General features: G+C 42.2%; 1 protein-coding gene across 3 annotated transcripts in view; it reads left to right on the top strand.

Annotated features, from left to right (window-relative positions):
- ATP10B (ATPase phospholipid transporting 10B (putative)) overlaps positions 1 to 22,888 on the top strand; it is a 200,122-nt gene that overhangs the window by 70,086 nt on the left and 107,148 nt on the right. Inside the window, exons 1-2 of one of the 3 annotated variants that reach the window (XM_027643442.1) lie at positions 3,084 to 3,284; positions 5,492 to 5,601. The exons of the other annotated variants lie outside the window; for them this stretch is intronic. The gene's annotated coding sequence lies outside the window, so the exon portion shown is untranslated. Of the gene's footprint in view, positions 1 to 3,083; positions 3,285 to 5,491; positions 5,602 to 22,888 lie in introns of those variants that run through there. 3 annotated transcript variants of the gene reach the window in all.

The following is a 22,888-nucleotide window of genomic DNA, read 5'->3' as shown; positions in this document are numbered from 1 at the left end:
ATCAGAGGGTTCACAGGGGTCTCTCAGACTCAGCCCCTGTTCCAGCCCAGCCCTTGGGTGTGTGCTGAGTCCTGGTGCAGTGTCCTGTCCAACACTTTGGATTCTCTGGGGGTGCCTGGCCATGGCTGAGACAGAAAGGTTCACTTTCTATTTTACATCTTACTCAAGGCTGGTCACATAAATATCAGATTAAACACGGTGTTATTCAAACAGATTTATTTATTAAGTGATTCATTCTGGGAGGTTCTTGACTTCAACAAGGGCCACAGTAAAACCTTTTCTTGCTCTAGATTTACACCAGAGTTTGATGTTGTGCACATGGTGTGAGGCTGTATCACATCTGTGTTGTTTCCAGCTCTCCCTGTTGGACCATTTTCCACCATTATCCTCCATCAGACTGATAATGAGAGCACTGGGCATCCCACTGGGAGCTGGGGAGGAGCTGCAGTTTAACAGGTTAATATTTGCTCAACAGATTTGCAGAGTATATCTTGGAGGGGCTAGCAGAGGGGATGGTCTTCAAATTTTCTGTCACTGCTCAGCTTCAGGCACCCTCATTAAGGAACATTTAAAGATAAGATACCTTCTAATTATGCTCAAGGAAGAATAGAATGTAAAAAGAAAAAGGAGAGAAAACCCACACCCAAACAAAAAGCCAACTAAAGCCTGCTTTTCTATTTTTTTCCTAATTATTCATTATGTCCTCGTGAAATTTCTAACCATAAAATTTCCTTCTGTCGTAGCATCTTTGGGCTTTCATTTGTATTTTAACAATTTCCCCTGTAAAAATTTTGTGTTTGTAGCTGAATTTTGGGGCAAATATCACCGTATTTCCTGTTTGATGGAACAGGCAGTTTCCTTTCTCAGCAGAGTTGCTGTGAAACTCATCAGTTACTGTTTGTAGATAACTGAAGTTGTAAAGCAGAAGCTGGTAGAGAACAGCAAGGAACTGTCATTTTTGACACTACAGGAAATAGGAAATAAATCCTGGAAATGCTACTCTCTGCTTATCGTGCCATGGACAATTTGTGGGGATTTGTTTCTTGAATGCTCCTTGAGCAAGTGAAATAAATGTATTCATTGAGGATGCAGTAAATGACAACAGCTCTGAGTAATTATCTTGAAATCTTTCTCAAATGCCACAGCTTTCAAAAAGATATCATATAGCATTTCTTCCAAACAAAGAGCCTCAGTAATTATTCATCCTTATTTTCCCAGGTTTGTTAAATGGTTCAGCGGCCTGACTCTGGCAGAACGAAGGAAATGCAATAGAAGTGTAATCATATATTTGTGCTGCAGGTTTGGCCATGGCTCTGCATTTCTAGAAGAGTTAATGCCCATTAAACTCATCCATCCTGATGTGTACACAAGCTCCTGTATAGTTCTGAATAATTTTTTCTATTTAATTTACTATTTATTTAATGTATTTAATTTATCTATTGGCTTATTTATCTATATTAAAAAAAAATCTATTTGCCATGGTAGTGTGAAAATACTGCCAAGAAGCATGCAGAGAGAAGGTTCTGCTCCCCAGTCCTCTGCTGGTATTCCATGGATCCTCAAAGTGCTTGGCTGCTCCAGACCAGTGCGACAACCATGCTCTGCTCTGGAGGTGTAGTCAGCAAATGGCTTTTTACAGAGGGTGTGGCAGCTGAAACTCTGCAATATTCTGGCTCTGCCACAAAGGATTTTCTTTCCTGTACCCAGACCAAAGAGCCCCATGTGCAGTGTGCACATTGGAGTGCACAATGTGCCCAGCTGATCCCCTGCACTGACTGATCCACACAACCCTGTTCCCACCCAGATCCCAGCAGACCCCTCCGAGCTGGGTCAGAGCTGGGGGAGCCCGGGGGGTGTCTCTGGGAGCACAGCTCAGAACTCTGCTTTGATTAGCAAAGGAAAAGCATTTTCTCTGCCTCTTGAAAATCAACCTGGATAGTCTACAGTAAGGATGACTTCACAACCCCCCAACTTAAAATGGTGAACACTTCAGAGTTTTTATAGAAACCCACTAATTTGGAGATATTTCTATGACAGGAGGCTTTAGGATAGGCTGTCAGGTTTGGAAATCTGCTGTTCTTCCCACGTGTTCCAGACTTTCCCCATCTCCAGAGCCAAATCTCCTTCAGAGCCCTCTCTTTCTTTTTCCTTTCCCTCAAGCAAGCTAATAATAGAATCCAATGTCTCCAGGATATTTTGGAAGGATGGGGTAGGGTCTTCCCTTTTTTTCTGTTTTTCCCAGACTAACTCTGCCTTCTTCAGGAGGTGTTTGGACAATGCTCTCAGGCACATGGTGGGATTCTTGGGGCTGCCTTGTGCAGGGTCAGGAGTTGGAATCGATGACCCTTGTGGGCCCCTTCCAGTTCAGGATATTCTACAATTCTTATTTAGAAAAAAAAATGTGAGGGAAATGCTTTTGTTCAGCTTATCACACCCTAAAATATCTGTTACTTTTAAATGCAATGTTTTTAATATAGGTCTTTCTAATTTTAGAGAGCAGAAGTTTGTTTGGTTATTACAACATTAGCTGGGTCCTATAGTTAACAGTTCAATTCTTCAAGGCTCTGAGCAGACATTAAAGAGGTCAGGTGAGGAGACAAACAATCCCCAAGGGATTTGCTTCCACCCACCATCTTTGCACTGAAAACTCCAGTGTAATTTATAAAAAAAAAAGAGAAGAAATGAAGCCCTTCTGTGTGCCCATGTCAACTGATCCCTCTCTGGGACAGCACAGCCAGGCCTTTGGTGGGGCTTTAAGGAGCCACTCAGTTCATCACCTCCCTTTTCATCTCACTGCTCTGGCCAAAAAGCCAGAGAGAAGAAACAGGGAAGAATCATCTGAGCTTGGCTGCAAGGGATGGGGAATTCCAGGAGCTGACTTGTTTATAGCCACAAACAAGGACTTGAGTCCCTTTGGCAGCTCTAAAGCATCTTTACTTGGCAGGAGTGGGGATGACAGAGGTTACAGATATCAAACTTCTCAACTCCTCCTTCCTTCCCCCAAGACAGGACAGACACTTTATAAACAAGGGAGACTTTGCAAAGTGTCCTGAGCTTCCCCTTCAGCCCAGGTGTGACTTCTGAGCCTCCCAGGGGAAAAAGGATCTCTTACCTCTGACCAGCTAAGAAAGCCCTCTCCAGTCCCTCTTTATTCCACATTCTGATAGAGTCAATAAGGCAGGAATAATTTGGGATTCTGAACCCAGTTTGCCTGCCCTTGCTAATTGTGGATCCAGTTTTCCCTTCAAACAGGATCTTTTCTTCCCAGGTGAATGTTCAAGGAGGTAAGACATGACTTGTGTTACTGTCTTCTCTCTGTCCCAGTACTGAACTGGGAAAGTGCCAGGGGGTGGGACTCTGTGGAATACATGGATTATTCTGTGTCTAGAAAAGGACTTCTTTTCTTTTGTGAGTGCTGTTTCCTCCAGTTGGATCCAGAGGGTTGAATATGGAGCTTTACTCTGCATTTTGCAAAATGTTCCAGGCTTCCTTTCACTGAGACTCAGTCAGTGCAGCTGCTTAATTAACTGTTTCCAAAATCCAAGAAACTATAAATCTTTATCCCAGCAGGAACTGCATTAATATTCTCAGTGATGAAAGGCAAACAAGATAGTGTGTCACAGCAGGATGTCTCTTTCTATAGGGACAGATATTCCATCTTGTTATTAATGGTAATGTTTTGTGGAACTAGTATAAACAGATTTGTTTTGAAAAGGGAAACGATGCTTTTGTTATTTTTTGGAAGTAAATGTTACATATTACTTAAAATAGAAGATTTTTACAGGTCGAGGTAGGTGATGGCATCCCTCATCCAAGCAGATTATCATCTCACATGAAGATTTGACTTGGTTCACAAAGGTAGTTCTTTAATGTCAAAATTTAAAATAGGCTGCAGTAGCATATATATTGTTTGGGGGTTTTTAAATTAAAATGTGACTAACACTTCCCCCCCAGACATATAAGGGTTTGGACTGGTGGCATAAAATACAAAATCTTGAGGAAGGCCTTAGTCATTATTTCAAAGCCCAAATGAGGTTCCTCAATAAGTTGATATTGTGAATCTTTTTAACAGTGTCTGAAACCTGTAGTTGTTTGTAGGTAAAGCAACAAAATCTTTTTTATTAGTATTGTTATTTAATTCATAGGCCCCTGTGCTCAGTCAGTTCCCAGTCTCAATCAATCTGGAACAATTCTACTGTTTAAAAAAATGAAATTATATAAAATCCCCTCACAAGCTTCTTGGTTTCAGGCAACCCTAGAAATGATGGAAATTCCCCTTTGCCCCTGTAGTGCATAAAGACTGACCAGCTTGAAGTGCATTTTGCTCTGAGTTGCCCAGGAAGGTGAAGAACAAGGCTCTCATTTCATGGAGCCAAAGCTGAGGCACCTGCAGTGATGAGTTTGCACCTCTCCCCTCGTGGTGGCCCCAAAGCAGAGCCTGTGCCGGGGTCACTCCAGCCCTGGTTGAGCCACCAGAGATCTCAAGCTCTGAAAGTTATGCCAGGAGGGTTTCCTAAACTCTTTAGGAAAATGTAGATTATTTCTACCTCTTTACTCTGTCCTCTGTGTGACCCCTCATTTCTGTTGTGCCTGGGGTTATCTCCAAGGTGTCTTTGCTCACCTTGTCATTAAATAATGTGCAGCTGATTAACACTTAGAACTGATTTGGGAAAAGCCTTCTGTAGATTTCTCCATAAAGTAAGCATTAGATGGGAAGTGCTTTATTTTGGTTTGGTCTAGCTTTCTCTTTTTTTATTATTATTTTTATTGGGGTGTTGTTCATAAATCCCAATTTGATCACCAGAGTTCACTCCTATGGGTTCCAGGACATATCCAGCTTTCAGCTTACTTGTATTACCTCTGCCCTTTTGAATCCAACTGAAATTCAATAAATGGATTTAGAAGTAAAAACCCCTACCTTAAAACCAGCTTAAGGCTGAGGAATGAAGATCCCAGTTCTGCTGGTTACCCCTGACACCCTCACTTGCCATTAGCATTTCAACTATTTCAGATGAAAATCTTACCAGGTGAGAGGCAGAGAAGGTCTCCTCACTGGTTGTAGATTAGAAGCTTAATTTTCAAATAGCAGATACACAAGTTGTAACTCACAGACTGGTTAAGAAATCCCTCCCTGTAGAGGGGCTCCAAATGCCCTGGAGCAATGCTGATAACAAAACCCATTTCCTGTAGCAGTGATTTCCACTGACCACATCTCACCTTGGTTCTTTCCACAGGCTGTAGGAGCTAAGCAGCTTTTCAATAAATTCAAATTAACTAAAGGCAAACAAAAATATAATTTAGTCTCTTCTGGAAGTGTTTTCTTCATTCACGTGTCACAGATGCTCTTACACAACAGGTCACATTAACGATTTTTTCCAGTATTATGTTAGAGAAATAATAAAAATTATTTATAGGAATCTGTTGGGGCCAAGGCATTGGGCTGAGAGTAGCAGGAAACAACCACAGTTGGTTTTTTGTTTCCCTGTTGCAGCAAGAAGTTGCTTTTCTGGCAAAAAAATGAGTTTATGCACAAAGCCATAGGACCAAGAAGCACCATGAGAAGAGGGAAGAATGATAATAGAGGCTCATACATTTTAGCTTGTAAGTGCCATTACCTAACATTTAAGATACTGTGGGTTTTTCCAGTCCGTGTTCAATGCTGAAAAGAGAATAAATATTGCTGTAGTATTCCTAGGTAAATTTTCTGCTTCAGAACTGATCTAAGAAATACTCATTAGTTGTTAATATTCAGCTGAATAAGCAAATGTCCCTGAGCAGTGTATTGCACATGCACAGAAATAACTGACTGTACTTGAAGGAGCTTTTGGTGTAACATGTATTTCACAAGAATTGCAATTGAGAAATGCTACTTTAGAACTTAAAAAGGAAAAGCTCTGAGACCTTGATGTTTACAAAGCAGTGAAGGGGTTTTCAGGTTCCAGGATATTCAGAGCTAGATTTTCAGAACTTTAAATTAGAGGGTATGTAGGTGATCAGCACCTTTTGTTGGTGAAAAAGAGGACAAGATTTCTGAGCACTACCAGGGATCCTGAATAAGAGTTTCCTGAAACGAGTGGATAATTAAGAGTATTTTGTGCAGGTTTCAGTGTCCCTGTCTGTGTGCTGCTCATGAGGAAAAAGAACGGATTCTCCAGAAATTCTTATCCTGTTGCATTCTGCCTGGCTGAGGCCAGAAAGACAAGATATGATAGATGTTCTCAGTGGATACAAAAATCAGGTGATTAAAACTCATTTAAGAAAAAACACATAAAGGAATTTGCAGGACAGGAAAGCAAAACATGACTGTAGTTGGACAGTAGGAAAACATGATTAGGGGACCTTCTACCCCAAATCCAAACTGCTCTGGCCACAGGATGCAAAGCCCAGCCTTGTATGAAAGTTCTGCTCACTCAGGGGTTTGTTTTCTGCTCTTTGGCACTGTCAGACTGTGCCTGTTCTCTGCCATTTGCATAAACTCTTCATTGACTATTCTGTTTAGCTTCAGAGAAATTGCTCTCAATTCCTGTCAATTTTTACAGTATATCACATTATGATGTTTCTTAAGCTCTTTGGATAAAACTGTGTGGTAGGAATACAATTATCTACAAAATGTTGTAGATTGGGCCTCTAAACTACATAATGTCCTGCTAAATCCCTTAAAACCAAGGCATTCCCTGAAGGCTCCCTGGAATGATGTCTGACTTGAGGCTGTATGAACAGTAACAGGATATGGCCTAGCAGTTTTAGGGGAATAAACTACTCCAGGCTTGTTCCACATGGGAGTTTTGTGCTCTTATACTTGGCTGTAATTGATTTTTTTTTAAGACTTTGGGGAAAAAAAAATGAAGAAGCAAAGGAAATCAAAACAACACCAAAATACCTGTTATAAAAATAACTTATCTCCATGTAGTTGATATGGGGATGAAGTTCTCTGCTCTCTATTTAAACAGTGGCAGTGTTCTCTAATGCCTGCTTCAGTCAGGTTGAAAGACTCCCATTTATTTCACTGGACCCAGTAGGTACATTCAGTTCTGGAGCACTTCCCCTGAAAGGAACCCTTAGGATTTATTTGGACAAAATAATTTGACCTTAAGGTGACTTCTGGAGAACAGCATTTTATCTTCACTATCTGCCCTAAAAAGGGAGGTTGAGTTTTAAATGACACTTTCAGATCAGTCCATTTTCTCACCCTCTTATTCTCCAGTTGATAAATTGATTGATAGTCACTGGTTTTAATCTACATGACACTTAATGAGGCCTCATTAAAGAACTTACATGTTATTTAAATATAGAAAGTGTCTTTCTGTATTTCTTTAGGGCAGATTTAGTGTTTATCTGAAGGGTTGGTTCAGGGATGGATGGTTTCTCCTTCTGAGTTCCTTTGGTGCCTCCACTCGTGTCAGTGTTTGTTGCTGAGGTGTTATTTGCTTGATTTTAGGCACTTATGAAAACAGGAAAACAAGTAACTGAGAAGTGTTGAAAGACAGTCAGATGTGTCCTAATGATTTTCTGAACTTTCCCTGGCAATAGAACTCCTGTAGATCTCAGAGCTTCAACAGTAAATGTGGAGGCCTAAAAGCAAAAATTAGAGCTCTTCTTTGCCCTTATTAACAACTGGTGATTAGCAGGAAAATTTACTGTGGTGATCTGAGAGTGTTGACATAATTTCAGCTAGGCATTGTGAATCCCAATTTCTGGGAGTTAATTTTTGAGTCACACTTTCAAAGCATTTAAATTTCCAAAGTACTTTTGGAAAGGATGTTTTCTTTTAGTAATGAGTGGATTTAGAAATCTCTGTGGTTCAGCCCTTCACACTCCCAGGCTGGCATGTTCATTCCCATGGAACTGAGCTGGAAAGAAAAGGCAAAAACAGTGAGTTGTGCTCCTTTGAGAGACATCCTTCCAAATAATGTCGTGCTTAGACTATATCTTGCTGCTGAAAGCCACTCCAGAAAGTCAGAACCCAGGTGTCCCAAATGTCCCTTTCATTGAACAATGTTGTCTGTCAGGGCAGATCTGCCCTGGCTGCAGAATCCCCCCCCCCACAAACCATGGTCATTGCCCTTCCAGTGCCCCTCCTCACCCTGCCCTGCTGCAGCACCACGGCACAGGAGGCACCTTCTCACACACCCTCAAATGATTCCACAGGTTTAGGCCACCAGGACTGTTGTCTCTCATCTCCTCTTGCTGACTTTCAGGATGTTCCCAGCTCTGATTCCCTCCCACCCTTTCCTTCCCTCAGTCTCTGACAAGGTCCATGTTTTCAGAGCCATGGAGATTTTTCTCACATTTGACAAGTCTCCAAAGAGGTCACGACTATAGGAGCAGACAAGAAGCTGGGCTGCTGGACTCCTGCCAAAACTGTGCTTTACCTGAACCAGTCATTTGTTCTCTCTTCAGCCTCCTCCAAAATGAGTTTAGCTTTTGTTAACACTGCAGAGAATGTCAGAGGGATTTTGTAAGGTCTATGTGAGCTCTTTGTGCAGAGACACTCCCAGCACAGGACAAAGAAATTCTGTCTGAATGCTGGGAACTGCTTTCTGTCCAGAGTGTAGCACAATGTGATTCTTTGATTGATCTATATTGATGCAGGTTTTTTTGGTGGAACAGAGATAGTTGAGTCGAAATACCTTTAGAAAGATGGGAGCTATGTTTGCTGCCACCAGTTACACTGAGGGGAAAACCAGTAACAAAAGCAAACCCAGAAGCTGGGGAAATTTAATTTTACTCTGATTGGTTTGTGACACCCACTTTTGTTTTGGAGTTGGATTTTGTTTTATTTTAGGGGTTCTTTTGGGGTTTGGGGTTTTGTTTGTTTGTTTGTTGGGGTTTTTTTGGGTGTTTGGTGTTTTCTGTTGTTTTGTTTTTTTTCCATAAAAACAAATGTGAAGTAACACTCTGCGTCCTTCAACTGCTGTTTTAAAATACTGGATGGAAAATCATCTGCCCTCTGCTCCTTCAGGCACAAATTCTGTTTTGTCAAACCAGACATTTGCAGAATGTCTTGGAGAATTGGTTCTCAGGCCAAGTTACTCTCTGTGCTCTGGTGTGTTTGCAGAATGGAAAGATGATGTTTCACTCTGACAGCATTGGCAGGTCTGTTAGAGGGATGATGGATTCTCCCCAGCCATCAGTGGGAATTGATGTAAATCACCTCCTTGAAGGAGGCAGGGCAGTAATTTCAACAGAAGTGCAAAGTTAAATGAAACCCAACCATTAGCCTTTATTTATTCAATGATTTAAATTGGTTTATTGGCAAAAGGCTGCTTTTGTAGTTCTCACAGTTGCTGTTATAACAAAACCATATGCTTGCTTTGGTGCATATCAAAGCTCATTAAAACGAAAAGAAAAATTAAGGAGGAATCTGTAATGTCCCTTTAGAGACTTCCCAAATTGCAGGAAGATTCAGAGCTGAGCTTTAGCCAGGATAACTTGATAGGATATATTCAGAGTTTTTAAGCTTACAAATGACACTGATAGCTGGGTTCAACCTAAAGTGGATCCCAAAGTAAGGTCTCTTTAATCAAACCCTGGTCTGAAAGGTCAGATCCTTGCCTTCCATTCCTACTTTCCTTCCTCTGTGATAGGGCTGTTGCTTTTGGGGTTGAATTTTATTCTGACAGATCCCAGGTAGTTCTGTAGAACTCCAATGCAGCTTGTTAATACACTGAATTTCATGACTGTGGTATTTACAGCACTGCCCCAGTTTGGGTCTGATCTGGAGCCCTGAATGATCCATAAATATGGTCTCTTTTCATGTATGTGCTGGTGTCAGGGAAGCCCAGTGATATATAGACCACACTTCTCAGATTCTGCACTGAGCTAAATTTGGAGACTGTGCTTAAAGTTCTCTGAGTTTACACCAAAACAGGTTTTATTGCGAGAATATTGTCATTCTTTACACATATGCGAGATATGAAGCTGTAAGCTACGTGAGTTTAGAATTCTGAGATGGATTAACGTTTTAATAATTTGGTCCTTGATTTCCATTTTCTTTTTAGAGGCTGTAGTTCAGTGTGTTTGTCCTAAATTGCTTCCTGTGTTATTTTTAATCTGCCACTGATAGTGGGTTTTTTAATTTAAAAATCTGCCAACTTCCAGCTAGAATCAAGAATAGATATCCCTTTAAGGTCTGGGCAATGTACAGAGCAGGTCATTACATTTAACACTTTTTAAATTCTCTTTGGGTATGCTTGCAGGATAATCTGCTGAGGATAATCCAAAGGAACCCTCTGCTCACAGCTCCTCTTCCCCACACCAGTGACCATCAGTGGGGGTTTCTTGTGGTGCTGCTTTGAGCTGTGGGTGTTTAATTTGAGCAGCACTGCCAAGGGAGCTGGGGGTGTTCAGAGGGCTGGGGGAGATCTGGTTGTTCCCATCCCCTGATGTGTTGTTGCTGTTGGTTTTCCCTCTCCTGGCTGGTGCTTGGCAGGGAGCAGACAGGACTCCCCTGTGTCCTCTCCAAGAGCCTCGAGCTGTCCCAGAGCTCACCCTGCAGAGCAGCTCCTCTGCCCAGCTGGGTCTCCTGGAAGGAGAGAGGAGCTTTGGGGCAGAGTTTATAACCTGGGTGAGCATCACCAGGGGAAATATTTTCATCCTCCCAAAGTGGGGCAGAAAATATTGAGAAATTTAGAAATAAAGATGGGAACACACAGAGGCTCAGTTGAAACGTTCTCGGTTATTTCTGCTGTGTGGTCAGAGTAGATTTGGAGTTACACTGCAAACTATTGTCTGAAACAGAAAATGAGCATTTAAATTAGATCTGTAACGTAATGGGCCATCCGTAGTTTTGACTTTGTAGTTTTACTGTGCTCAGAAATCCATCACAACTGATTTTACCTCACTGCCTGTTTCTATTGGAAAATTTTTCAGAAGTTTTAAAATTCAGGAAATACCCAAACTACCTCCAGTAGCTGGAATCCTGCCATATGCTGGTAACTTTATAACAATAAATATATAAATAACTATTTACTTGATCACCTGTGACTGTCTTGCACTCGTTTTAAAATCTGCTGTTTAAGTATCATCATCTTGCTTCACAGACCCCAAAATCCTGGTTTTCAGGGACAGATAAATTGTGTTGTTCAGGTTAAGGTGTAGGAAGTTTACAAGTGCAATAGAAAATCTACAGTTATTTGAAACTATAAAATTATATATTTTATATCATGGAGCTTCTGGCTGCAAAGGGAGAACTCTGCCCAGGGAAAGTCCATGAGGACTCAGTGAGAGCCTCATTCCTCCTCTCTGTAATTTTTAATGTGATGTCTGATTTGGCAGACAGTTTAATGAGGATTCTGATAATTAATTCAAACTTAACTGTTGAAAATGAACAATTGGTAATTAAGTGGATGTGATGTGATGTGTTGGTGTAACACAAAGCCAAATGCAGTTAATTTTTTTAAACAAATATTTGCATTATTTGAGTAAATGTTCTGTAATGCCAACCACACTACTTTGTTCTATTTTGTTTTAATTGCAATCTCAGTTTATTCAAAAATGACTTGCAGTGTTCCTAAGAAGGCAACCTTCAAGGTCAGACTTAATCAAAAGGTAGATTAAGTCTATCACTGTGTTTGGCTACAGAGATAAAAAGAGTCAAGTTTTTTCTTCACAGTTACTATATAGTTATTCACAAAATTATAGTTTATTCACCATCCACAGCATGGAGTTGCAAGTCATTAAGAGAATTCAGTCTTGCCTTGAAGTGAGCCACCATGGATTTATTTAAAAGTTTAATCATGTTCCACGTCTTATTCCAGTTTCCATAATTGTATCTGATACAGGCCAAAGCTGCATTAATGAAGGAATGATTAACACTCTTCTTGTCAGCAGCAGGGTTTGATGGTCTCTGTGCACAGAGAGGGGGTTGTTGGGACCCTTCTGCTGGCTGAGTGTGAGCAGCACTTAGTTAGAAATGCCCCCTGAGCAGGGGGGGAACTGTGCTGGGCAGAGGGCACAGGGGTGAGAGGAGCTGCTGCCAGGGCAGAGCTGAGCCTACAGGGACCCAGAGCCCTCCCCTCCTTCAGCTCCCAGGAGTTCTGAATGTGCTGCTCTGCTGAGCAAGGCCCACAATGGCACTGGTATTGATTTAATTTATTTTTTTCCATGAATTTCTCATTCATTTTCTTCCACTGAAACAACTATGAGGTTCTAGGGAGGAAAATCAAACTGCCAGTAGTAGGTTAAATTTTGCCTTCAGTGAAATCAAATTCCCTTTGTTTCAGTGTAAAAACACTTAGGGATGTGCTAAGCTCTCTTGTAATAACCACTCAGTGTTTTGCTAAAAGAAAAGAACTGGAAACTGTTTTCCCAGGGACTCCAAACACAGACTGAATGAAATCTCAGCTTTCTGTATGAAAGCCCTTCAGAGAATTTGTCATCTTTTTTTTTCCTCTGTCTTTCCCAAATATTTCTAGAACTCAGATTAACCAGCCAAGTATGGCACAAATTTCCTGTGTGTTAGTGCCCATCAGAATGGCCCAGATCATCAGGAATGCTGGAGAACCTGGGGCAGATCCAAAAGGGAAACCCCAGCTCATAATGGGGTTGGGTTCCTCACAGCAGAGAGGAGCCTTTCCAAGGGAACACAAGATGGGGTCAAGGATCCAGACAGGAGGGACCCCGGGTGACAGTGGGGACTCCAGGCCAGCCTCTGTCACAGCTCCCTGCAGTGTCTTCATCCCAGTGCTCAGGGAAAAACTGGGTCTGCTGACAGAGCAATTGTGGTTAACAGTGTAAGTGAAGAGGTTTTCAGTTGTGTCTCTAGAACGAAAAGAAATAATTCAGAAATGAAAGGGATAAATGCTGGAGAAAAATGCTTTAATTAACAGACTTGGTTGTTATGTTGTTTCATGGGGTGTGAACTATCCATTTCATTGTTCTCTATTTTTATTGCTGTTATTGCTCAGGAATGCACCACATTGTGCTCTCTGTCTTGTTACTTGATTAGACTAGAAAAAAAAGGTTTAGTGGAGCTAATTGTTCTAATTAAAAGGATGATTCTATTAAAAACTGGCCCTCCTTATGAAAAGATAGCAACTTTTTCAGAAAAATAATTCTAACTCGTATGCAGAATAGATCCCTCAAATGCAGCTCATTGTACAGGCACAAATGGCAAAGATCTTGGAGAAGGGAGAGTTGTGTGTTAAAGGTGAACCAGTTGTATGAATATTTGCAGCCTGTTGTCCAAAAAGCTGCTCTGGACTTTGCTGGGAGTTCTCTTCCATGAAGAAACTGGCAGCTGCTTCTTTTAAAACTCCAAAATACATATTGCCCCTTTGCTTGTTCAAGCCAGGCTGAAAGAAACTTCTGATTTCAGTGTAGATCAGCTTTTTATTTGTGTGTTCCCTGGAGTATTCCAGAGCACTTTGGACACTGTGCCTCTGGCTCTGACTCAGCAGGTCTGGGTGGTGTCTGCTCTCCTCAGGGTGTCCCTGATCCCTCAGAGCTTCCTGAATCTGGGGCTGAATCCCAGCCCTGCCAGTGCTTCTGGGCACTGTCCCTTTCAAAAGGGAAAAGGACTCCAATAAATTCCACTTCCTCCAGCCATTTCTGGCTTAACTAACAGGTCTTGAACACTGTTTAAGGAAGAATCCCATTTCTTACACGTATTTCTATAGATAAGTAAATCAGCCTCTGAGAATGTCAATTAATCAAAACTTGGCTTTTACAAAAGGGGCAAAGAATCAATGCTAATGGTTAAAAAGCTGTGTAATAGTAAAATCCTTTTTTTCTTTTTCTTCTTGCTCTACTGAAGGAAAAAATAGTAAATGAAGTTTAAATGCTCGTCAGCTATGACATGCACATCGAGCTGAGCCTGTGCTGTGAAATGCAGTTGGTTTCCAGCCATCTAGAGGGGAGAAAAAAAAAAGGGTTTAGCTGTCTCAGTCAATTCCTGTCTTTTTTCATTTGTGGAATTTTGTCATCTCCCTCTGGTGGCAAATGTCTGAAATATCCATCACACGAGTGCTGCGGGCAGAGGGGGAGGAGGAGGAGGAGGAGGGAACCTTTCAGGCTCTTCCAAGGTGCGGCTCAAACCGCAGATCCTGCGCAGGGAAACAGCCCCACTCGCTGGAGCTCGGTTTAAGGGGAGAGAGGGAAATGTAGGCTGGCCTGGGAGCTGGGATTTGCAGTGTCCTGCTTGAAACAACGCCAGGAAAAAAAGGCAAGATCAGTCTCTTGCAACAAGGACTGAAGGAGGGCATCCCAAACTGTCCTGTAGCACAAACCAGCAGCATGCAAGTCCAACAGTCACTGTCAAAATCAAATATTAAATATGAATTCTCAGAGAGGAAAATAAAGGACACCAAAGGGTAATTTTAAGCATTCTACTTTTTTTTTTTTTTTTTGGTAAAGGTACATCGTGGTACAGTCTGGTTTGTGCAGCCTGTTAGACCAAGGAATGCATTGATGGACCAGGGCCTGTTTTGTGCTTTTCAAGACACAGTGATGAGAAACAGAAAACAGTGTTTCCTACCCGGTGGGGTTTGTGCCTGAGCAGTATTGGCGTTGTCTTTTAATAAAGGTCTTTTTTTGAAACCTCTGATCCTTTGCAATCAGAAATAACAGCACAGCTTTGCCCTCCCTGTCTGTTCACTCACTGCCCCTTTTCAGGTGTGCTGATAACAGAGTATTTCCACCACTCATCCATTACAACTGTCCAGCAAACTGGGAAGGCAACCTTAAAAACTTCCAGCTGATTTAAGGAGTAAGTGATAGATCTACACACTTTCTGTCCTGAATAATTTAACAACTTTGCTATTCTGGCTCCCAAAATCATAACTTAAAACACTTGACTAATCCTCTCAACATGGCTGTATCTTTTTTTTTTTCCCCTGGTCCTATGGATATGTAGCTGAATGTATCCACATTAATGCTGCCTTTAGTCATCAGTCCTTTGTGTCTTTACAGTTAATCTCTGTGTGTGTAGAATGTAAGTAGGTGTTCTATATAAATAAACTCCCAAATGGGAACCAGATGCTGAACTTTCTAGCTGACTAAACAGAACCACTGAAAGGTGATATAATATGCTTGACATCTGTGAGTCAGCAGCAAGATGTGCTCCCAATACTCCTGCAAACAGTGACAGTTTCTGGACATAAAGAACTCAGTGTGCTCTCATTAGCGCTGCTGGAAATTGCTCCCAAGGGTTGTGGCTCTCACTCAATTCAGATCACTTATGTAATTTCAGATATGAACTCTTCCAGGGGAACTGCAATGTTCACTCAGTTTTGCACTGCTTGGTGAACTTTCCATTTCAAGGTTTCCCAGTGTTGGGGATGGAGCCAATGCATTAAGTTCAGCAATCCCAAGGAACTCCTGAAATGTTCACATTTCCTAATGCTCCTCCCAAGATGCCCCTGCCCTGCCTAATGATCTGAGCCAAAACCAGAGACAGTCTGTGGGGTCAGGGCCTTGCTTCACCCTGACCCTCACCTCCATTAATCTTCTGTTTATCTTGTTGAGGGAGGTGCTGCCTGGGAAATGAGGTGGCTTCAGTCGAGTTGGGTGATGATTCCTGACTCTCCGTGGGATTTCAATGTGCTTCCCAATGGGAACGTGCCTCAGTGACCAGAGGGGCTGGAGGTGCAGCGAGTGCCTGTGAGTGCTGGTGCTGTGCTCACCTTCCTGAGCTTCTCTCAGCTCTCCTTACCTGGGCTCTTTGTTTTCTCTGCACGTGGGTTTGACAGGGAGTTCATCCATCCTGAGCTCCATCCTGCATTTGAGGGGAACTTGCAGCACAGTCCTGTTCTGTGCTCACTGTCCCCAGCTCTGAGCTGTGCAGGCAGGGCTGTGCTGGCCCTGCTCCTGCTCACAGGGGTGAGGGTGCTGAACACAGAGCTCTTTTCCTGCCAGCCAACTGCTGAGATTCAACTGTTGTGCACAGAGACGGTGCAGCCAAAGAACACGAGCACAACCAATCTGCAGGGAGCTGCTTTTGGGATGGGCTCAGTTTCTGCTTAGGAGTTTTTGCTTTCCATGTAAGTTCAAACAGCTTAATCCAGCAGCTACTTGTTATAACACCTTCACAGGAAACATCCAGGGGTTATTTTTCTGTTTCTCTAAGCCAAGCCACTGGTCTGTGTAATTCATATCGTGGCTTTGCATTTCCTCCCCTGATTCCAGCCCAGCACACGGGGCTTCACTAATCCCTTCACGGGCATTCAGAAAACGTCCTCTGTTTTTCCTTGTTGCAGGTTCCCAGTATTTGGCTTCACTTTGGGGCTTGGAGTGACCCAAAAGATCAAAGCAAAAGCCATGTAATTCACCACAATCATTTTGACTTGTAGCCAATGTTTTATAAGTTGAGAATTTCCACGGATGCAGAAGGGATAGAGCTTCCCAAATCTCATTGACATTCCAAGGGGTTTGGACACACTTTAAGCTTCTTTCCCAATCCTGTGCTGAGGTGGCCCAGCTCTGCCTTCCTTTCTAAGTAAATATGGATTTCTTAGTTTATTTTTTTATGGATGAATTCTCTATATCTAAAACTTGCACCTCCCTGGAAGACATTAATCTCTTGTCTTGCTGACTCTGAGTGGAGTTGACAGCCCGGGATGACAATGCATGATCACAAATGACTCCTTATGTCAACAAAAGTTACCAAGTAGGTGATTTTCAGATGACTCCTGCTCCTTCCCAAAATAAAGGTGAAAAGATGGGCATTGAAAACATGACCAGAAAATCTCAGGTTTCTGAAAATGTTAGCAGCCTTTTTCTTTTTTTCATTATGTAGTAGGCACACAGCTAATTAGTGCCCTGCACCAAAGACAGAAGTTTCTGCCTTCATATGAAACTTTATCTTGAAGAATATACTGCAACTTTTTGCAAAAGATTATGGAATTGTCAGCACTTTCAACTGAAGAGTAAAAAGAAAAATGGTTTAAAGTTAGCAACTTATAAATATTTAACTGTCGGTGTTATTAGTCCCAACTCTTTTTCCGCCATCTTAGGAACAGAAGAGGAATGACTGTTCATGATAATTAGCAATGTTGATTAGTTAATTGGTAGTTACTAACTTCCCAGACTCTTTAGTGTGTCCTTGACTTTGTGGATCCTGATGCTGAGTAGCAACCTACAGTAACAGGAGTCAAACCTGGCACTTTAAAACCTCCTCTTAGTCTGTGTAACTCTGTGAACACAATAATTCCATCCCTTCTTTACACACTTAATGAATTTTAGATGGGGTGTATTAACTTTGTATGATTGTGAGCTGCTTCATACTGAAAAAAGTGCAACTTCTGTCAAGTCCTGGACAACTGGCCCTGGGAGGACAAGGATGAAGAACAGCAAAAACATTGAACCAAAGGGTGTTTCCTGTGTCCTCACTTTGGTTTCTACTGTTGAACTCAGTCTTGGTAGATGGAGCAAAGTGAGTGTTTTCTCTGTATCCTCTTTAGTCCTGGGATGGTGACCTGGAGGGAGGGAGCCTGGACCTTCTCTGCCCCTGATTTAGAGATTGCAGAGAAGGAGAGTGGAGAAAAAGTGGTGCCAGAGATAAGTGATCTCTAGGGAAGAAAATCAGGAATTACTGAAATCCTACAGTGCCTTTTTGCTTTAGTTCTTGGTGCCACTGGGGTTGGTTGGTGCCTGGGGATTTGCAGAAAATTGCTGTGAGGTTCCCCAGCTTTGCAGCCATAAAAATTCATTTAAAAACTATCGAAAATACAAAACTTTGTTGAATTATTGTGTTTGCCTTGATTATATGCTAATGGACATTCATAAGCTGATGATGCCATGTTTTATAAGGTGGCAGAACATCAGAGGAATATCTTAAGTAGCAACAACTGAAATCCCATCCATAAGTGACCTCTGCATGTCTTTATAAAGCACCTGTGCAGGTAGAAACCACCAAAGCAAGGATTTGTGAAGGTGGGAAGATAACTCCAGAAAATGTCTGTTTTCAGAAGAAGAGTTTTCATTTTGAACAGGGGCAGGCAGGGTTATGGTTTCACTGGAAGCCAAGTATGAACAGAAAGAAACAAAATGCACACGTCAGGAATAGTAAAACAGCTTGAACTTGTCAGAAGCATTTTGTTTTTAATTTTAACTAAAGGAGCTTCAGAAATGCTTTTAAAATCTTAAATATAGATATGGTTAAGGCTGGAAATTGCAGTTGCCCCTTCTGTAACCTTTGGTATTCTCCCCAATATTCTTTTCTGTCAAATGTACTCAATTTTATGAGCTCATTATTTTTGCTGTGCTAATACATTTTCCTTATCTTCTAATTAACCACTGCTCCTGGCATGCTTAGGATGGTACCCTCACATCTGCTCTGGCTTCTCAGCCTTATTTCAGTGCAGGGTTTCTGCTGCAGTGACACAGGTGATGCCTTGACCTCAGTCAAGCTCTGCTGCTGCCTTTTGCTGCCTTCACAAGTCTATCTGGTTCCAGTTCAGCTGAGGCAGAAATCCAAAAGGACAGCTGCTAGCAAACCTTCCTAATTAAATTTGAGAGGGCATTGGGCAGGTAAATAGCACCAAAATTTTTGAAATCCCTTCAAACTTTCCAAAACTTGCACTGGAACCATTCCTTAAGATCTCAATTCTGCACAAAGTGCAAGAGCCCTTTCTGGCTTTTCCTTTTCAGATATCTCAGGTGTCTTCTCCTGCCAACTACTCACTTCCAGTTGTCCTGGGACCTCTGCCATGTTCAAGTCATCTCTTGAGATATCACCCAACAGCAACAAGGGCAATGCAACAACAGCAAAATATTTTTAGTCAGTGTCAAAATATTTGGCCTTCATTTTTTTTAACCAGTGCTGATAATGTTGTTGTTTAGTTTTGTATCTCTGCCTGATATTTTATGCTTTCTGTAGCCCTCTGGTCTTTTCTAAAGCTGTTTTGTGAACAGATTTGGTTGATTGTTTTTTTAATGTTGTCTGTTGTGGAGGTTTTTGTTCTGTGAAACAAAATCTCTGAGAAATACTGAAGTTGATGCCATCAAAGAACTATTGACAAATTGGATGACAGGGTGTACAGTGAGAAAGCAGCAGTGACTCATGTCCTGGGTGTCTTCCTACGTGACTCATGGGTTGTATGTGAAATCAAGGCTGTTCTTGTTTTTGCAGCTTTCCATTTTTATTTTTTTAGAGGCTCTTTAACCTGAAAGGCTGCAGTCAGAGGCTTGCAGCTTTCCCACAAATAGACTGTTTGGGCAGAAGTGCCTTGAGCCTGGAATGAGTTCCCACTAATGAGGAGGGTCTCAAATGGGCTTTGGGGTCTGCAGTTTGGGGGTGTTGTGGTCTGTGGTCACTGCTGAGGCCACGTTGTCACAGCACATGTCCAGGTGTCCCACACTTCCCCATGCAGGGATAATGCAGCTCAGAAGATATGGAAAGTTGTTGGCAAATCAGTCTGCAGATAGTTTACTACTAGAAAGCTCAAAGTATTAGATAAAGAAAATAATAATGAAAATTATACTCTTGGGCACCTTTCATTACACAGTGCTGGGGATGCTGCAGCACTTCAGACATACAGGCCTTGCAGAAAGATGAAAATGGACTTTTAGTGTAATTTATATCACCAGTTAACTATAGAAATAAAACTACAATGTGCTTTTAATATCGTATTGCTCAGTACTCATTAAGTGTTAGGATCATTAACAACACTTTATACACTGTGTTTAGTAATTGCACAAATGCCCTGCTGATATTCTCATCTCCCAGCCCCATCCCTGAGTTAACACCAAAGGATATGTGCAACTTTCCACTCTTTTCTAGAAATGGTGCTCGTGAGGGGTTATTAATTCCCCCAGTTCTGGCTGTGAAGCAAATGTAGCTTGAGGCTCAATGTTCTGACAATTCTGCCCCCCTTTAAAGGTAGCCCAGCTCTCAGGGTTACAGTGCCTGGAACCAGTCTGCCAAGTTTAATGAGAGTTTCAGGAGTGAGAACAGAAGTGGAAGCCCTTGGAAGAGGTCATTAATAAGAAATAGGTTTAAAAAGGAAAGTAAAACATCTTGTTATTCTCTGGTCCAATGTTTTTGTGCAGCTGTGTTGAGCATTGTGAGCCTGGTAGAACTGGATGATTTATTTCCATCTCACAGAAAACTTTGTCAGGGGAGGAGGATGTTCAAAGTTTCACTGGGCTACGTTCCTCAGATCTCCTTTTCTCCCCCTCCACCTCTCTACAGTCTGTGTGGCTTCAGCCTTTCCCTTCTCCTGCATCCCATGGAATATTTCCTGCCCCCAGGAGATCTCAGCTGTGCCAGCCTCCTGCTGCCTGGCTGGTTCCTGTGCTGGGGAGGGGACAGAACTCTTCTCCTGCAGGCACCTTTCCTGGCTTCTCTCAGGGAGCTCAGGACAATAAAAAAGAGTTGGCCAGCACATCTTAATGTCAATGTTTGCACAAATGTATTTGTTTGAAGCAAATGGCTTCTCAGAAGTCGTTTGAAGAGCCTGAACACACTGTCCTACACTGCAGGCTGCTGCTGGAGAAGCTCATTTCTTTCCAGTGTCCTGGTCCTGGTTTGATACGTACAGGGGGTGGGGGACTGCCAGGACTCTTCAGCTTAGAAATTCCAGGTGTCCTTATGTTCCTAAAGCAGATATTTTGGGGTTGTTCACACCTTTAGAAATGGAAGGAGATACATCTTCCTCAGGATTTTTATTCTCTTCGCAGCAGGCTGCAGGCAGGCAGAGGATGCTTTCAGCAGTGACCTTTTATCACACCAGAGATAATGGTATGATGTTTGTTAATTCACTCCTGTGATGCTTTAGGCAAATGTGATGGGTGGAGAGGCAAGAAATCTATTCAGTAATGTCATCCCCTGTAAAAAAGATTATAGGGAAATGCTTTATTCTCATTGCTCACAATGGTGGCTCACTGGTTTTCAAAATACCAACAATATGTCAAATGCTTTCAGGAGAGCTGTAAGAACAGCTCTTTCCTGGAATAATTTACAGCCATGGCAGGCTGTCATCTGCTGGTGTGCATGTGCATTTTCCATTTTTTATCACCCTGTTTCACAGAGAGGAAAAAAAGAAAAGCATCAGGCCGTTCTCTGTTGTCAAATGAAGAGAAAATAAACGGGAGAGGAGGACTGCAACATGAGCAGGGAGTTGTTGTTTATTTGATTTGTTGAGGGGAAAGTTCAGATAATTACCTCGAATGTTGCAAAGCTTTGCCTGTCAGCCTTGATACATAATGAGAATTTGTTGGGAGACATCCAGAGGGAAAATTGCTTTGAATTCTTGCATGGCATTTTACAGTGTGCTGTTTGTGTTGGAGGGGGTGAGCAGTGGCTCAGTGTGTGCCCAGATGTGGAGCTGGACCCAAACCCTGCAGTGCCTGGGCAGGGAGATGGTGCCTTTCCCTGTGGCTGTGCCTGTGACTCTGCCCCTGTCAGTGCTGAGAGGCACCAGCCCATCCTTCAGAATCACTCTGAGAACAAACATCTTCCTTCTACACACCCTGACTGATCCTTCTGCCAGCTTTTCATATTGCAGCTCAGTCTTCCTATTGCAGATTTTAGGGAAAAAACAGCTCAGCCCTCTCAAATAATCAGGTCTTGTCCATTTGTTTCTCTGGGCCGGGTTTTCCTTTCCCTGTCCCAGCCTCAGGGCTGTGTCAAACTTTTGCAGAGGGTTGCTACAAAGCAGAGCAAACAGCTGCATTTCTTTCTGAGGATTGGCAGTATATTAACACTGAGTTTTAAAAAGAAGTTGGAGGACTTCAGTTTGACTCTTAATTGAAGCCTTACTGATCATTTATCAGGATTCATTTTGCTAAAAACATAAACTGGTTCTTACTGGGCGCATTTCAGGAACCTCTAATCTTTCCTTCGAATTTCTGTATTGATTTGAATTAATTGTCATTCCAGGATTGCGAGCTCCTTCCTGTGACCATCTAGTGACTTTTGCCAATGCTCCACCACCCTTGTTTTGAATTTTAATGATTCAGGAGATGGGGAGTTTCAAGTAATTGCTCTCTAGAGAGGAAATTGCTTTTCACTGGTTAAAAGTTATTGAATGTGCTGTTCTTTCTAACCTTTGAAAATCTGGGTTTGCTGGTGGTGTTTTGGTTTTTAAGCTTACATTTTCCATGTCTTGACAAAGTCACATTTTGACCTGAGCAATATTCTGAAGGGTCTGAGAGTCCTGATTAGAGCCAAGAAGTGACCTGATTGACCTCACAGATTGCCTGATTTTCTAGGTGACTCTCCATACATGCTTTGTCTCTCCTTCTGCCACAGAATCCAGTGTTTAACTGTCAGGTGAGGGGGGGTGGCAAAGTTCCCTTGCCCTGCCTTGCAGGACACCTTTCCCACGTGTGCTCTGTGCCTTCAAACCTCCCAGGCAGAGGAGAATTTAGTGTTCTGTGCAGACAGGACTTATCGCAACAAGGTCCTTGTTTCCCAGAGCCTGCACCATGAAGGATGTAACCCTGGCATGGGATGATCACATGCACAGCCAACTCTCCTGGAGACAGGGTTTGTTCCACCAGGAGATGAAATGGGAATTTTGGTTCAGGAGTAAATGGGGTGTGGCTGAAGAGTGAGTGGTGGAGCCATCCAGCTGCTGCTCTGGTTGTGCCTCCACTGCTGGTGGGAAAATGGGAGAAGCATTTCTGTGACACATTAAATATTCTAAAAACTAATAGCAAAATGTTGCAAGTTCCTTTGACCACTAGTGACTAGTTTAAAAAAAAAAAAAAAAAGGCACTTAACCACAACAGCACTTTTAGAGAGTCCATAATTAGGGCTTTAATCTTATTTTATTGTTTTATTTCTTTTTCCCTGAGTCAGATTCTGGGGTTTGTTATGGGGACTAAAGAGTCAAGTTCTGTTTGTTCAAGTAAAAGCCCAGGCTAAGGAAACCCCCATATTTCTTTCTCAATTAAGTAGATGAACAAAAGAGGGAAGAGCAGGAAGGGGGGCAGGAGAAATGGA

This window comes from Corapipo altera, unplaced genomic scaffold (genome assembly GCF_003945725.1).
Source record: "Corapipo altera isolate COAL_440 unplaced genomic scaffold, ASM394572v1 75, whole genome shotgun sequence".
NCBI lineage: Eukaryota > Metazoa > Chordata > Aves > Passeriformes > Pipridae > Corapipo > Corapipo altera.
The sequence above is the reverse complement of the archived record's forward strand: the minus strand, read 5'-3'. Positions and strand labels throughout refer to the sequence as shown.